This window comes from Lissotriton helveticus, chromosome 7 (assembly GCF_964261635.1).
Source record: "Lissotriton helveticus chromosome 7, aLisHel1.1, whole genome shotgun sequence".
Lineage (NCBI taxonomy): Eukaryota > Metazoa > Chordata > Amphibia > Caudata > Salamandridae > Lissotriton > Lissotriton helveticus.
Window position 1 is genome coordinate 90,610,685 of NC_136068.1, and position 14,989 is coordinate 90,625,673.

A 14,989-nucleotide genomic window follows, 5' to 3' on the forward strand; every position below is an offset into this window, starting at 1 on the left:
GCTTTTAATCCAAAGTCATGTCTTATGGATGTGTACAAACTGCACACATCCAGCGTGACCATGATGTAATTGGGTTCCCAATGTATGCCTTCAATAATTGTCAAAAAGTGGGTGGTGTCCTTGAGGTATGAGGGCAAGCTAACAACATAAGGTCTTAAATAGTGATCGATAAATCTAGATGTCATTTCAAGAAGGGACCCTATGGATGACACAATGGGTCTCCCTGGTGGATTAGTGGGGTCTTTGTGAACTTTAGGCAACAAGTAGAGAATGGGAATGCGTGGGTATGGACAATTCAAATAGTTATATTCCTCCCATTCTATGAGGCCCCGCGCTTGCCAATCACTAAGCATTTCACCATAGATTTTGTAAGATTCAGTTACTTGGGACATATCGGATATCTCATAGCACGTGATATCAGACAGTTGTCTGTGGCCTTCCCTCAAATATGCATCTCTATCCAGAACCACAACAAGGGAGGGAATGTTGTGGTTCTGTGAAATGCTTAGTGATTGGCAAGCGCGGGGCCTCATAGAATGGGAGGAATATAACTATTTGAATTGTCCATACCCACGCATTCCCATTCTCTACTTGTTGCCTAAAGTTCACAAAGACCCCACTAATCCACCAGGGAGACCCATTGTGTCATCCATAGGGTCCCTTCTTGAAATGACATCTAGATTTATCGATCACTATTTAAGACCTTATGTTGTTAGCTTGCCCTCATACCTCAAGGACACCACCCACTTTTTGACAATTATTGAAGGCATACATTGGGAACCCAATTACATCATGGTCACGCTGGATGTGTGCAGTTTGTACACATCCATAAGACATGACTTTGGATTAAAAGCGGTGGAACACTATCTGAGGCGACGCTCTATCGCTTTTCACTCCCACTCCAGAATGATCCTTCAGATGATGGAATTTTGCCTACGGAACAATTTTTTTCTTTTTGATGAGGAGGTGTATCATCAGTCACAGGGCACAGCTATGGGCACCTGCTTTGCCCCCAGCTACGCCAATTTGGCGATGGGCTGGTGGGAGGAGCGGGTGGCCGCCCATTTGGAAAATCATGATCGCTGTGTCCTGTGGCTGAGGTACATAGATGACATTTTTTTAATTTGGGATGGGGATATGAATTCAGCACGTGCCTTTGTGGAGCGTTTAAATGACAACGATCACAATCTAAAATTCACTGAACACATGAGCAGAACCAGAATTGAATTTCTGGATGTGATAGTGGAAATCGTTGATTGTACCATGCAAACAAAATTGTTCCGCAAGAGCACGGCGGGTAACAGTATCCTTAATGCTGCCAGCTCACATCCCAAACAATTGATACACAGTATCCCTTATGGAGAACTGTTACGTGCAAGACGTAATTGTAGCTCGGATGACAATTACCAGCTGGAAAAACAGACCATGATTGGTCGGTTTCTGGAACGGGGATATAGTCCTAAGAATATCCAGGAAGCATGTGCCAAAGTTGACACCATGCAAAGAACTAAATTACTCCATCCCGAAATTGAGGCCAGTGAAAAGAACACCTTACGATTCATTACCAAGTATTCAGGTGGGGCTTCACAAGTGCGCAAAATCCTACACAAGCATTGGCACGTGTTACTGACTGACACACATTTGGAGAAACACCTGAGTGTCAAACCTCAGATCACTTTTCAAAAAAGCAACTCCCTACGGGATGAGCTAAGTCCTAACCTGATAAAGGGCAGTTCTAGAAAACCGAGACCTGTCACAATAGGCTTTACTAGGTGTAGGAAATGTAAGGCCTGCAGCAACAGTGTGGACTGTAAAGTTCTATCTATTTCAGGCACTAGGAAGAAACTTACAATCAGAAAAAAGTTAAATTGTAACACCATGTATTGCGTGTATGCACTGTTGTGTCCTTGCAATAGAGCATACATAGGAAGTACCATCAAATGTGCCAAACATCGTGTGCTGGAACACATGAGAGCTATAAGACATAACAACAGACAGTATCCGGTTGCACGCCACTTTTATGAACAACACTTCCAAAATGAAAAATTACTAAGAATGGTTGTGATTGATGAAATCCCAATCAACATACGTGGTGGAAACCGTAGATTGGCACTCCGTAAACTAGAGTCCAAATACATCATCGACATGGAAACGATGATGCCACAGGGTTTGAACTCGAGTGAGGAATTGTCAATTCATCTACGTTAAGAATCGAGTTAAACAATTATGACTTAGCGCTCTTTTTGATCTGAACAATTTGTAACACTTGTAATATATGTTAGATATGTATATAGTGTCAAGAATCAGTGTCACTGGCTAGTGATATGAGAGGTAGTAATGGATCTGTTTCTGGAGTGGCCATTTATACTAATGGGTTTTATCCAAGTGTGCTCTATTTTTGTCTGCAGCCGTTTTCTGAATTGTTTTTTAGTAACCTGTATATATGCTTTTGTGACTGTATGATATTTTATTGTTTTTAGGTGATGGCACATTTTTGGTGAAGGTGGGACACGCCAATTGGATTTTGACCGGCACAGCCAAACTGTTCAGTATACCCTTCTTTCTTTGATGCTCATGCCCACTGGGGCGAGACTTTCCATGTTTATCTAGATTAACTTGATTTGCATGCAGCGCAGTTTTTCAGTTATCTTTGAATAATGATGGCCCACTTGGGCGGCTATATATCTATATTCATACAGATTTCATGTTTACAAAGAGGTTGATTGGAAACACTTTGATCGACACTGCTTTACTAGTAGGCAAAACATCACTGCGAAATGCGTGCACAAAGTAATATTTGCACTGTAAATAGGGTGTACGACCATAGATTGTATATACTTACCATTAACTGTGACTAGGCCAAAATGGCGGAACAAGTTAGTAAGTGGTTTACTGATACTGATTTCACTGTGGTTTTGAGTCCCTTTTCTATGTTTATGTTTATCACGAAATATTTAAATGTGTACACTGCGGAGCTTCCTTAGCGTGATCAAGCCGAAAGGTGAAACGCGTTGCGGTGCAGCATTACATTTTGAATAAATTACCTGCAATCCTTGCAAGGTGTCTGTGGTATTTCTTCCGGAGTTGGGGAGTGCTGGACTTTGATATGTATATATATATACATATATGTATATATATATATATACCTTAATTTGTATGAAATATCATATATTTATCATATATATATATATATATAGCATTAAATAAAAAAGAAATATATAACATTTTTGATAAAGTAAAATATTTAGATATACTTCTATACTTTTTGTCAAAATATTTATCAAATTGTACAAATATTTTTTGTTAATTGTTTTTTAATTTTTTTAATTTAAAAACATATTTGATCTTTTTTAATTTAAAATTTATTTATATATTTTTATATGTTAGGATTGTTTATTTTGGATTATTAGTTTATTTGTCATTTTATGGTTTGAAGTTTAGAAATGATAATATAAAGTTTCAAAAATATATTAATTAATAATAGTAAATATGTTTTTAATATTGTAATATTTTAATATGTATATATAGGTTAATAATTCTGGTTAGTTTGTTTTTAGAATAAATAGTTTTTAATTTTATTTATAAAAAATAGGTTTGAGTATTGATTGTGTAATTCATTTGTTTAATATGCACTGCCTTGTTTAACATTTTTATATTTAAGTGGATATTGTACAATTCACCTCTTTAGCTTCCAACACTTTTTCAAATAGCCTTATATTAGAGTGGGAATAGTAATTGCCACCCCTTTAGAATCCAACACCTTCCTCCAGCATTGTTAGTATTGGAGTAGGAATAGTAAATGTCATCCCGTTATTGTCCAATACCTTCCCCAAATTGGTTTAGATTGGAGTTGGAATAGTAAATGTCACCTCTTTAGTGTCCAAAACCTTCCCCAAATTGGTTTAGGTTGGAGTGGGAATAATATATACCACTCCTTTAGTGTCCAATACCTTTCCCCCAATATGGTTGGTTTGGAGTGGAAATAGTAAAAGTCATTCATTAAGTGTCAAAGGCCTTCACCAAAATTAGTTCAGATTGGAGTGGGAGCAGTGAATGTCACTCCTTTGGTGTTAAACACCTTCACCAAAGTTGAGTGGAAATAGTAAATATCACCCCTCTAGTGTCCAGCACCTTCCCCGGATTGGTTTAGATTGGAGTGGGAATAGTAAATGTCACCTCTTTAGTGCCTAACATTTTTTTACATTATTTATGTTAGAGTGTGATTATTTAATTTTATAATGCATTCACCATTTTATGTGCCTATAGTAGAAATACTTTGTGTTATTTTATTAGTCTTGCTGGTGATTAGAAATAAAATAAAAAACAATGTTAGCTATATGTTTGAAACCAATGTTATTATTAATTTATTTTGTATAATAAAGAAATGTCACATATTTTTCTCATTTTATTTATGTTTTCAAAATGCATTTATGTATATTTTTTAATTTATTATCATATATTATCTTAAAAATATACGTTTATATAAAATCAAGTAATGAAAACATTTTTTATTACTTTTATTATTAAAAGAATATTTAAATTATATTTAAATACTATTGTATGTTGTACTTTTTCAAGTTTTAATTTCCATTGTTTAATACGTTTTTCACATTTCTTGTTAGTTATTGATAATTAATTATGTAAAATACTAAAATTCAGATTTTTTTTCTTTGATATAGGGATAAAGGGGGGGATGGTAGTTAAATATAATTATTTTACTATTACTTAATATTAACTGTTCTATCGATAATTAATTATGTAAAATTTGTAATTATGATATCATTTAGGTGTGTGTTGTTTACTTTGTAGTGGTATGGGGTAAGAAATGATTTAATTAATAATAAACATAAACATAGTTATGTATTGTTTGAAAAATATGCTATTACTTGTGTTATGTTTTTTAATTGTAAATAAAAATATATTTGTTAGTTGTTGAAAAGATAGTGCTGTATTTAAATTATATCACTAATATTTGTTTTAATGTAAAATATTTATACAAATGTAATTTTTTCTATTTAGATTTTATATATATATATATATAGATATATGTATATTCACTCCCAGGCTCCCTTCGACAAAGGAACCACTCGGACACCTCGAGTGCTGCAATTGTGTTTATTCAGCTGAATAAACACAATTGCAACACTCGAGGTGTCCGAGCGGTTCCTTTGTCGAAGGGAGCCTCGGAGTGAATTTTCAAAAAGCGCCGGCTTTAGAAACTCGGACTGCCCGTGACAGCCTTGGTCTGTTTCCGGCAGTGAAGATATATGTATATATATATGTGTATATATATCATTAAACAAACAGTCCAGATTCGGTGCGCACTTCGCACAGCAGTTGCCTCGGTGTTGAGGTGGGACTTGACCTCGTGTTTTAATTACATCCAAAGTGCAGTGATTTTTGGGATGAGAATTTATATATATTGTTGGACTTGGCCCTTTTGGCAGGTTCACCCCGAAACTTTTTGCATTTGCCTAGCTTGTTTTTGAAACCTGGTGTTGGTTGTTCTTGGCTTCTGCGCACTTTAACACTGTGTCTCAGTGTAAAGTGCATGCGCACTCTGAGTGTGTGTGGTGAGATTGGCCTGCACTCCCATAGGAATGCATGGGGGATATGTGTGTCCATGGTAGTTCCTGATGTGTGGGGAGTGCAGGGTTGAGTTTGGTATGTGCTAACTCGTGAGATTAAATGTTGCGCAATGATGTGCGTGGATTTAATGTGTCTGGTGTGGAAGTGCCACCTCTAGAAGTTGGCATGTCTGTGTAGTAAATGTGAATTGACTGTCTGGCTTGTGATTGGCTGGAGCTGGCTGGTGTGCCTGGCTCCAGAAGTCAGGATGGGTCTGCCCCGGTGGTGAATGGAGAGATCTGCATGTTGATGGGAGGGAGGAATGCACCTGGGACCTGAATAGGGCTGGGCCTTCCCTACACAATGCTGGTTCCGCCCCCTGTGGTGCGACTAATGTCCCTAGCCTGTCCGATGAATGGGGAGAGGGGCTGAGCACAACAAAGTGCTCCAGAACCAGCTGCGTCTGGCTTTTCCCCACCCTGCACCCTTGGGACAAAGGAAAGATGTGTATAAAAAGGGGCTGTGACCCCATGAAAAATGTTCTTCTGATCCTAACCTGAGGGGGGCCTGCTGCTGCTGCTGCTGGGCGCCAGGAGGACCGCCACTGGGGAATGCCTCCCTGCCTGGAGGACCCTGTGAGCTGGCCCCTGGGCCCAGCATTTGCCCCCCCTTTCCTTCTAAGAGACTTTCCCCTGGACTTTGGGGACTTGGTGCTAAAGTACCTGGGAAGCGCTTTATTTCTACTTTCCTGGGAGCGCTTTATTTTTCCTCCTAAAGAGTGCTTTTGCTTCCTACTGAAGGAGCGCTTTATTGCCCTGGGAGCTCATGGGCTTTGCAGCTCCGAGTTGCACCTCGTGGGCAGGGGATCCTAAAGGGTAGGGATTCCCCCGCATTTGCTAAATCCGTAAACAGGTGTCCACCCTGCATTCCTGCTGCATTTTTACTTAAATCCGAGCGGGTGCCCACCCCGCTTATTTTATTATATTGCAGGTGCCTACCCCGCTTTTGTGACCTTCGAGGGGACCCTCCCCTGACGTGGGGATCCCCCTGTGGGCCAAGAAGAAAGCAGGAGCCCACCCTGCATTGAAGCCGAGTCCCGGTGAGGGGCTGCCACGCTGCCTGCGGCAACCCAGAAGTGTCCCTGCCCGGGGGCGGAGCTAAACGCCCTCCAGGTTGAAAGCTGTACAAGGAGACCGGCGGGGCTCCCAGGCTCGAGGGAGAGCCCGCATGACCGGTGCAGGGTAGGAGACCCAGGCGGGAGCCTACCCTGCGCTGGGCCAAGCCAAGGAAACGAGCTGGAAGCCGCCGCAGAGGAAGTGGACCCGTGCATGCTCCCTTGTGACTATCCCCAGCACCTGCCAGGGAGACTGGAGGAATGCCCCGTGCAGGGCACGAAAGAGCGAGACGCCGCCGCACTTGAGGGAGAAGAGCCCTGCAGTGGCACAGAGGTTGGAGCGGTGAATGCTCCAGACCAGAGGCTCCCATATCCGTGAGGGAAGCCCCGCGCGCCACACAAAGAGGAGTCCCCCAGCAGTGACCCGGTGAGTGCGGGCTCCTCGTCAGGGTGCCGGTGGCATTTGGGAAATTTAGAGCCTACGTGGCTCTAACGGTGGTGGGCATTGTAGTTATTAGAGCCTGAGAGGCTCCACCTATGCGGGGGCAGTTTCTGTTGGTGTAGAGCGGCACCGGTTGGCAGCGGGCCACTCCCACAGTGTGGCAGCATTTCTTGGCAATTCCGAGCACCGTGGCTCTAACGTGATTTGGGGCACTTTGGTCCCAGAGCCCACAAGGCTCCAACGTGTGTGGCCGCATTTTGTATTTAGAGCACCAGAAAAGAGCCAGGGTGCACGCTGGTGCCCAGGCTCAGATCCCACCGCTGCCACCAATGTTAGAACTGGGATTTCTGGTTGGCTGAGGCTTGCACCAAAGCCAGGCAGAAACCACCACTCTGGTCAGGGCAAGGGAATTACACGCCAAAGAGAACCCCTGCTCACCCCCGTGGTAGCTTGGCACGAGCAGTCAGGCTTATCCCTGAGGCAATGTGTAAAGCATTTGCACACGCACACAGCAACAACATCCCAGGCACACTACAAAAGGAACTCCACAGAAGGTTATATCAAAAATAGCCTTTGTATTCTCGAAACACATCAGATAGTAAACACATAACATACACTGTGCCAACTGACACGGGCAATATTCACAAGGGATTATTTACACAGGACAGGGCCACGTGGGCCCTGTCAGGATCATCACTTAGCAGAAATTGGTACAAGTAAAAAAATAGATCATAAACATACAACGAGTAACCACTGGTATTCACTGTACTCCACCTCAACCTGTAACATAAACTACATTATGTACAGTCACATCAGGCGCCAATTACATCCTGCACCAACCTCACCAGCATAAACACATTATGCAATCTCCTCACTAGTCTAAACACATTAGACTCTATCTCCTAAGTATAAATAACATTAGGGGCGTAAATCACAGTGAAGTATAATCTCACTAACAAACCTCCAGAGGTAAAACCATCTCAAGAGGTATCAAACACAGGGTGCGTAAAACATACTAAATGCATTACATTTCCTTGCACCACAATCACCTCAGCACATAAATAACATTAGGGCTTTGCACCCTATACATCTACCAGCCCCCTGGCCAACTGGCCATCCAAGAAGGGGCTCAAATGCCCTGTGTCCAGAATGTCAGGGCACGCTGCCCACGCAGCGCCAGTCAGGGGTGCGCCATCTGCGCAAACCTAAACATTGCAGCTGTCCACTACTTGCTGGGCAGCTGGCTCCCCTGGGCACATTAGATATTTACTGAGCCCCGTGTGGCTCCAAGGTATTGGCGCAATTTGTTTAAAGGGCTACTGAGAGCCCATGGCGCATTTTCTAACTTTCACAGTTGCCCAGCAAGTAGTGGGCAGCTGCACCGTTTAGGTTCTTTCTGTTAGGGGGACATGTCTTTTAAACCGGGAGTGAGACACACTCCTGCACCCCTACCTTGGCCTGCACAGCTGCGCAGCACTTAGAGCCAGCTGCAACGTTTAGGCCGTCATCGAGCTCCCAGCTGCCCAGCATGTAGTGGGCAGCTGTAACGTTTAGGTTTGCGCAGATGGCGCACCCCTGACTGGCGCTGCATTGGCAGCGCGCTCTGACATTCTGGACACAGGGCATTTGAGCCCCTCCTAGGATGGCCAGTTGGCCAGGGGGCTGGTAGATGTATAGGGCGCAAGGCCCTAATGTGATTCCCTTGCCCTGACTAGAGCGGGGGTTTCTGCCTGGCTTTGGTGCAAGCCTCAGCCAACCAGAAATCCCAGTTCTAATATATATATATATATATATATATATATATATATATATATATATTCCAAAAGCAAACGTCCCTTATTAGAGAAGGAGCGGCCAGCCAGCTGGTGCAGGTGACGAGTCAAGGACAAGGCTCATAAATTATTTTCAATTCAAAGAATACACCGCACTCTTCTCGGATTATTAAAGCTGTTTAATCCAGTTCTGTAAAACTTCCTTCACCTACGCGTTTCGAACACTAACTGTTCCTGTTCACGGTAGTAACAAGTCCGTTTTCACTTTCTGTTATATATACCCTCCTACCCACCTTAACAATTAGGATGCATTGTGGGGGGGGATAGTGTTCGAAACGCGTAGGTGAAGGAAGTTTTACAGAACTGGATTAAACAGCTTTAATCAACCAGAGAAGAGTGCGGTGTATTCTTTGAATTGAAAATATATATATATATATATATATATATATATATATATATATATATATATATATATATATATATATATATATATATATATATATATATATATATATATATATATATATATATATATATATATATATACATATATATATGATTTAATTATTTATATTTGTTGTTATTTAATGCACTTTTAAGAATATTTTATTTGTTTGTAGTGAACTAATCTCTCTCTTCTGTTGCTCAGACTGGCCTGGCGTGGGAATAGTACATTTTACCCCTTCTTAGTCCATCCTGTTCCCTACTGATGCATAGACTGGAGTGGAAATAGTACATTTTATCCCTCCTCAATCCAACACTTTTCCTACTGTTGCACCGATTGGTGTGGGAATAGTAGATTTTACTCCTCTGCAATCCAACACTTTCCCTACTGTTGCAGGGACTGGAGTGGCAATAGCAAAGTGTTACCCCTTCAAAGTCCAGCACTTTCCCTACTGTTGCACTGACTGTAGTTGGAAAAGTAAATTTTACCCTTCCTGAGTCCAATGCCTTTCCTACTGTAGCACTGACTGGAGTGGGGATAGTAAATGTTACCCCTCCACAATCCAACACTCTCCCTACAGTTGTAGCAACTGAGTGGGAATACTAATTTATATCCCTCCTGAATCCAATGCTTTCCCTACTGTTGCAACGACTGGAGTGAGACTAGCAAATGTTTCCCCTCTGCAATCCAACACTTACCCTACTGTTGCAAAGACTTGAGTAGGAATAGTAAATTGTTATCCCACCTGAGTTGAAAGTTTCCCTACAGTTGTACCAGTTAGTGAGAATAGTGTATTTGCCCCCTCTGCAATCCAAAGCTTTCCGTACTGTTGTAGCGTGTTCAGTGGCAATAGTAATTTGTACCCCTCCTAAGTACAAACCTTTCCCCGCTGTTGGACCGAGTGGAGTGGAAGTAGTAAATTTTAACTCGCCGCATCCCAACAGTTTCCGTACTGTTGCACGGACTGGAGTCGAAATAGTACATTTTACCCCTGCTGAGTCCAATACTTTCCCTACTGTTGCCCTGACTAGAGTAGGAATATTAAATGTTACCTCTCTGCAATCCAACACGTTCCCTACTGTTATTAGAGTGGGAATAATAATTTGTACCCAATTTGTACCCATCTTGAGTCCATCGCTTTCCCTACTGTTGCACAGACTGGAGTGGGAATTGTAAATGTTACCCCTCCTGAGCCCAATTTCCCTACTGTTGCAGAAATTAAAGTGGAAATAGTATATGTATAATTTGTATACTTGTATAGTTTTCTTTATATTATTTACATTTATATTATGATGATGTTTTGTGTGTTTTGTATTGATAAATATATGTAATATATTTTCATAAAATAATTTACTTTTTTAATGTGTTATTAAATTTGAATGTTTTTTAGAAGTTTTTCCAGTTTATTTGTTACTTTTTGTAATTTATTCTGTATATGTATATGAATGACCGCGGTCCACCAAGCATATGGCAGCCTCTGGCCACCGCGCCATCTCCAGGGAATGGTGGTTCCCTGGCAGCAGCTGTTCCAGGGCGATCCACCCGCCCAACTTATAATGGGGCAGTCGGATCACCGGTGTTGTGGTGGCCGGACCACCACTGCCAATCCCCCATGAGTCTGGCGGTCCTTGTTCCCCCAGACTCTTAATCAAGCCTTATGTGTTATTGTGTGCCCCCTGGATCTCTGGGAGTCAAAAGCTGAGCAGCTCTGCGAGTAAGGCTTGGGTTGCTGTGGCTCACTCCCATGAGAGTCATGTTTTGGCGGTTTAATTGGTGCTCGGTACGGGTTCATTAGTATATGCCTCAGGATGTAGGATGACAGAGGTAAATGACTCCAGCTGTCATAATTGAAGCCCATTGTCCAGTGATTGTCCACAAACAATTTCCCACAACACATGAACTGGAATAAAGGTGCAATGCTATTCCCCAATGCCCACAGGAAACCTGACTGTATGCAGACCTTCACTAGTCATTGGTGCAGCACCATAAGCTGCAACAGCTGCAGTGCTGTGAAATCTGAAAAAAGAATAGCACTTCCTGCAACATGTGCAAGCTGCAGCAACTTCTGGTATCACCTCACTTAATGCACTGTGGAGTATCCATTTGTAAAAAGGTTACAGTTCCCAAAGGTACTGAAGCGGCTGCTAATGTTGTGGTGTTTGTGGTGTTGTGATGTGTGTAATGCTTTTTGCAGTAAACAATTGTCTAAGTGACTTTCATGTGCTTCCTGCCTCTCCCACAGCTGCAACTACACTGAGGCACTGACTACGAGAATGGCTGACCCAAGACTGCCATGCCCTCGGTGGCGGTCTGACCACTGCCTTCACGGTAGTCCGACTGCCTGATTTCAACTAGGGTGGTCAGATAACCACAAGACCGCCACCAGGATCCTGTTTCCCATGGTAGCAGGTAAAGCAGTGGGGAAAGCAGCAGGAATGGAGGAGTTGCCAATACCTGCACTGCCTTGCTATTCACAATCTGTATTTTTTCTGTCCATTTCATGGGGGGAGCCCACCATAAAAAGGTTGGCAAAAAGGCTGGGAAGGGGCCCCTAACAGGGTCTCCGGGCATTTTAGCCCATTGGACTGTCGTGCGCACACTGTGTGCCATGCACAATCTGGTGCATAGCAACATTGCACGCATGACAGTGCAGGCGCTGCAGTGAGGCACATTGCCTTCAGGCACACTGTGAGCAGAAACATGTCGGTGACGCAAGACCGCCACTGGAACGTCACCAGCCTGGCGGTAAACTCCAAAAGAGGTGGTCAGGAGGCCACCAGTTTGGCAGCGTTCGCCCAACCACTGACGCTATGTCTTGGTGGTCAGATCGACAAGGTCGAATTAAGGCCCTAAGTGTGGTTTTGACTGCAGTTGAGCTTTTCCCAGTGCTCTCACCCCTCCAACTCAGAGGGCAGTGACAGCAGTGAGTGGGATCTGTGTGGGACTATCCTGGTTCATCAGCTGTGTTAATTTTGGTGCTCTTTATTGCATGCTCATGAGCACGTGTTCAGTATAGCAATCCTGCTCCCATCACGCTTACTGTGCTGGGCATGGACGCTGTGGTTAAAGGGGACTTTGTTCCATTTGCACAGTATATGGGTGCAAATTCCACTTGTCTTTAGCTACTTTGCAAATGGTGCACAAGGACCTGAATGACTCTTCAGAGGCAGCTGCTAGAAGCTGCTTCTGGGTGTTGAATATGAGGCAGGTAACAGAGACTTACAGCTGAGTGTGAGCGTCTGTTTATTTATGTATTTTATTTATTCAACTTGTTAAGCACAACTGTCACCTTGCAGGTATCCTGGCGCTGAGCGGCTGAAGAGTAGGGTGAAACGGGCCGGGGGTGCTGTCTAGATCTTAGGGAAACAGGCAGGTTTTAACACGTCTTCTAAATGGGAGAAGTTCTCTAATTTGTCTAATTTCCCAAGGAAGTTTGTTCCACAATCTGGCTGCAGCCACTTAATGTGAACATTAACCCCTTCGATGCTGGCCCGTTTCCGCCGCTGTGCGGTAAACAAACGGACAGGGCGGGGCCATGACAAACTCCAGCCGTCATCCGCACACGAGCACCGTGGAGCGTGACGGCTGGGGTTCGTCACCAGCATGCAAGGGGTTAAGGGGTGTGGGCGAGATTGCTAGGGCTCTATTTACTAGTGTAACTGAAGTTGGCCGTAATACGTACAACTGGTTGCGTACATAGGCTGTGGCTAGGCGATATATGTTGATTGTTAGTGGATGGAAGCAGCCTTCCAGAAGTCACTGGGAAAGGGATCTCTGAAGCAAATAAATGGACAGCCTAGGTATCAAAGACCAACCCAATTTTTTGCAGCCTCCTAAGGAAATGTGGACCAACAAGATTCACAATTGGAAAAAGAGCACCTGTTGCAGCATTGTTTCAAAATTAAGATTCGTCCACTACAGCGCTTTAAGTGGGCCAGGTCTCACCTGGTGTGAGCACTGGCAGTTTTTTTAAGGATGCATCAAAACGGGTCTCTATCTCGCTCTGTTTCGTGCCCTGGCACTGGTGGTCCGTAGCTAACAACCATTAACAAAAGTAATAGTCCTGACTTGTTGTAGGTATGATGTTACTTGTTGTGTCATATATCTGGATGCAATGACAGAAACAGCAAAATGCAAGTCAGGCGGCAAGCTATGCTAAGAACAGATTTTTTGTGTAAATGTTTTAAGCCACGCCCTTAATTGCATTGACCACGCCCATTTGAGAGACCCCACCCAGTTTTTTTATCCCACTTAAAGCCCTGATCCACTATGAAACAAGTAAAGTGTGACTTGGAACATGGTTTAACAAAAACACAAGAGCTTTTGTTTCGGTAAACAAAACAACATACATACCACCCAAACCCAGACTTCCTTCATAGACAAGCATTCACACAGTAGGGCGTCACTCTCACATCCCTCGCAGAGTACCAGTAACATTCTGTCCGAAACATGCCTACACATGTCACATGGAAGAATTATTGCACTATCAACACCCCTCCCACACCTATCACAGAATGCGAGGCACACAGGCACAAGCATTTTCACAGCACTAGTAGACCAGCCGCGGTCGGTAGTGGGAGTACCTGCCAGGCGGTGATGTGGTGTGGGGGGGGTGGCAAGGTGGGGGGGTGTAAACTATGGATTACGAAGGTTACAGGTAAGTAAACATATAAATAAATAAAACAAATTTTGTTGCGTGCACTGCATTGCATTTCGATGTATTTGATTGATTGATTTGATTGATACTTTATTCGATATTGTCATATTATAAAAGTACATTAGTTCATAAAACATTAAAGCTAAAAATGTACATTTCATGTTAAAAATTGCTAAAAATACTATATACATTTAAAAACATAAAACATAACCAGATTACATGACAGTACTAAATATATCAATATTAAAAATATTGTTAGTTAGTAACCGTATCTAGAGGGTCTAAGGATTAATAGCATTACATATCCTCATGCGGATAAGCCAAGCACTTGATAAGTATTTTGCCACACCACAAACAATAAAAAGGGGAGACGTGTTAGTTGTAATAATGCGGAGGGCAACCCGGAAATCTCTAACCCCCAGCTCCCTACAAACTGGTCTCAGCCATCTATGTCTTCCCCTCTTATACGCTTTACAGCCAAACAGGAAGTGTGAAAGGGATTCTGTTTTGCAGGGACAACAAGGGCATGCACCGTTAGGGGCCCTTGAGCCTTTCCAACCTTTAGTGAAATAGTTAAGTGGTAAAATTCGATACCCCATCTTTAGAAAGATCACTCTGTCTCTAGGTGTTCTGATGAGATCTAAAAAAGGTTCCAGCTTCCTAATTGGTTTGTGTTCTATGAACTGCATGTTTAAAGTACCCCAGCTTGGGTTCCTCTGTTCTTCTGCCTCTACCCACTCCCAATAGATTTTCTTTATTACTTGTTTTGGGGGTGGGGACTGGGAAATCCAGGATTCAATCAAACCCAACTTCAAAACCATCTGTTTCAGTTTGTTTACCCAATGTATTTTACCACCGGTGTTCAATGTAATCAGTTCGTCCAACACCAGGGCATAGTTTGGTAGCTCTGGGGTCCTCCTTAGGCGCACCCAGAACAGCAACGGGCGCAAATGAACTACATCTGAGATAGAGTGTTTGCCCATATCCAGAT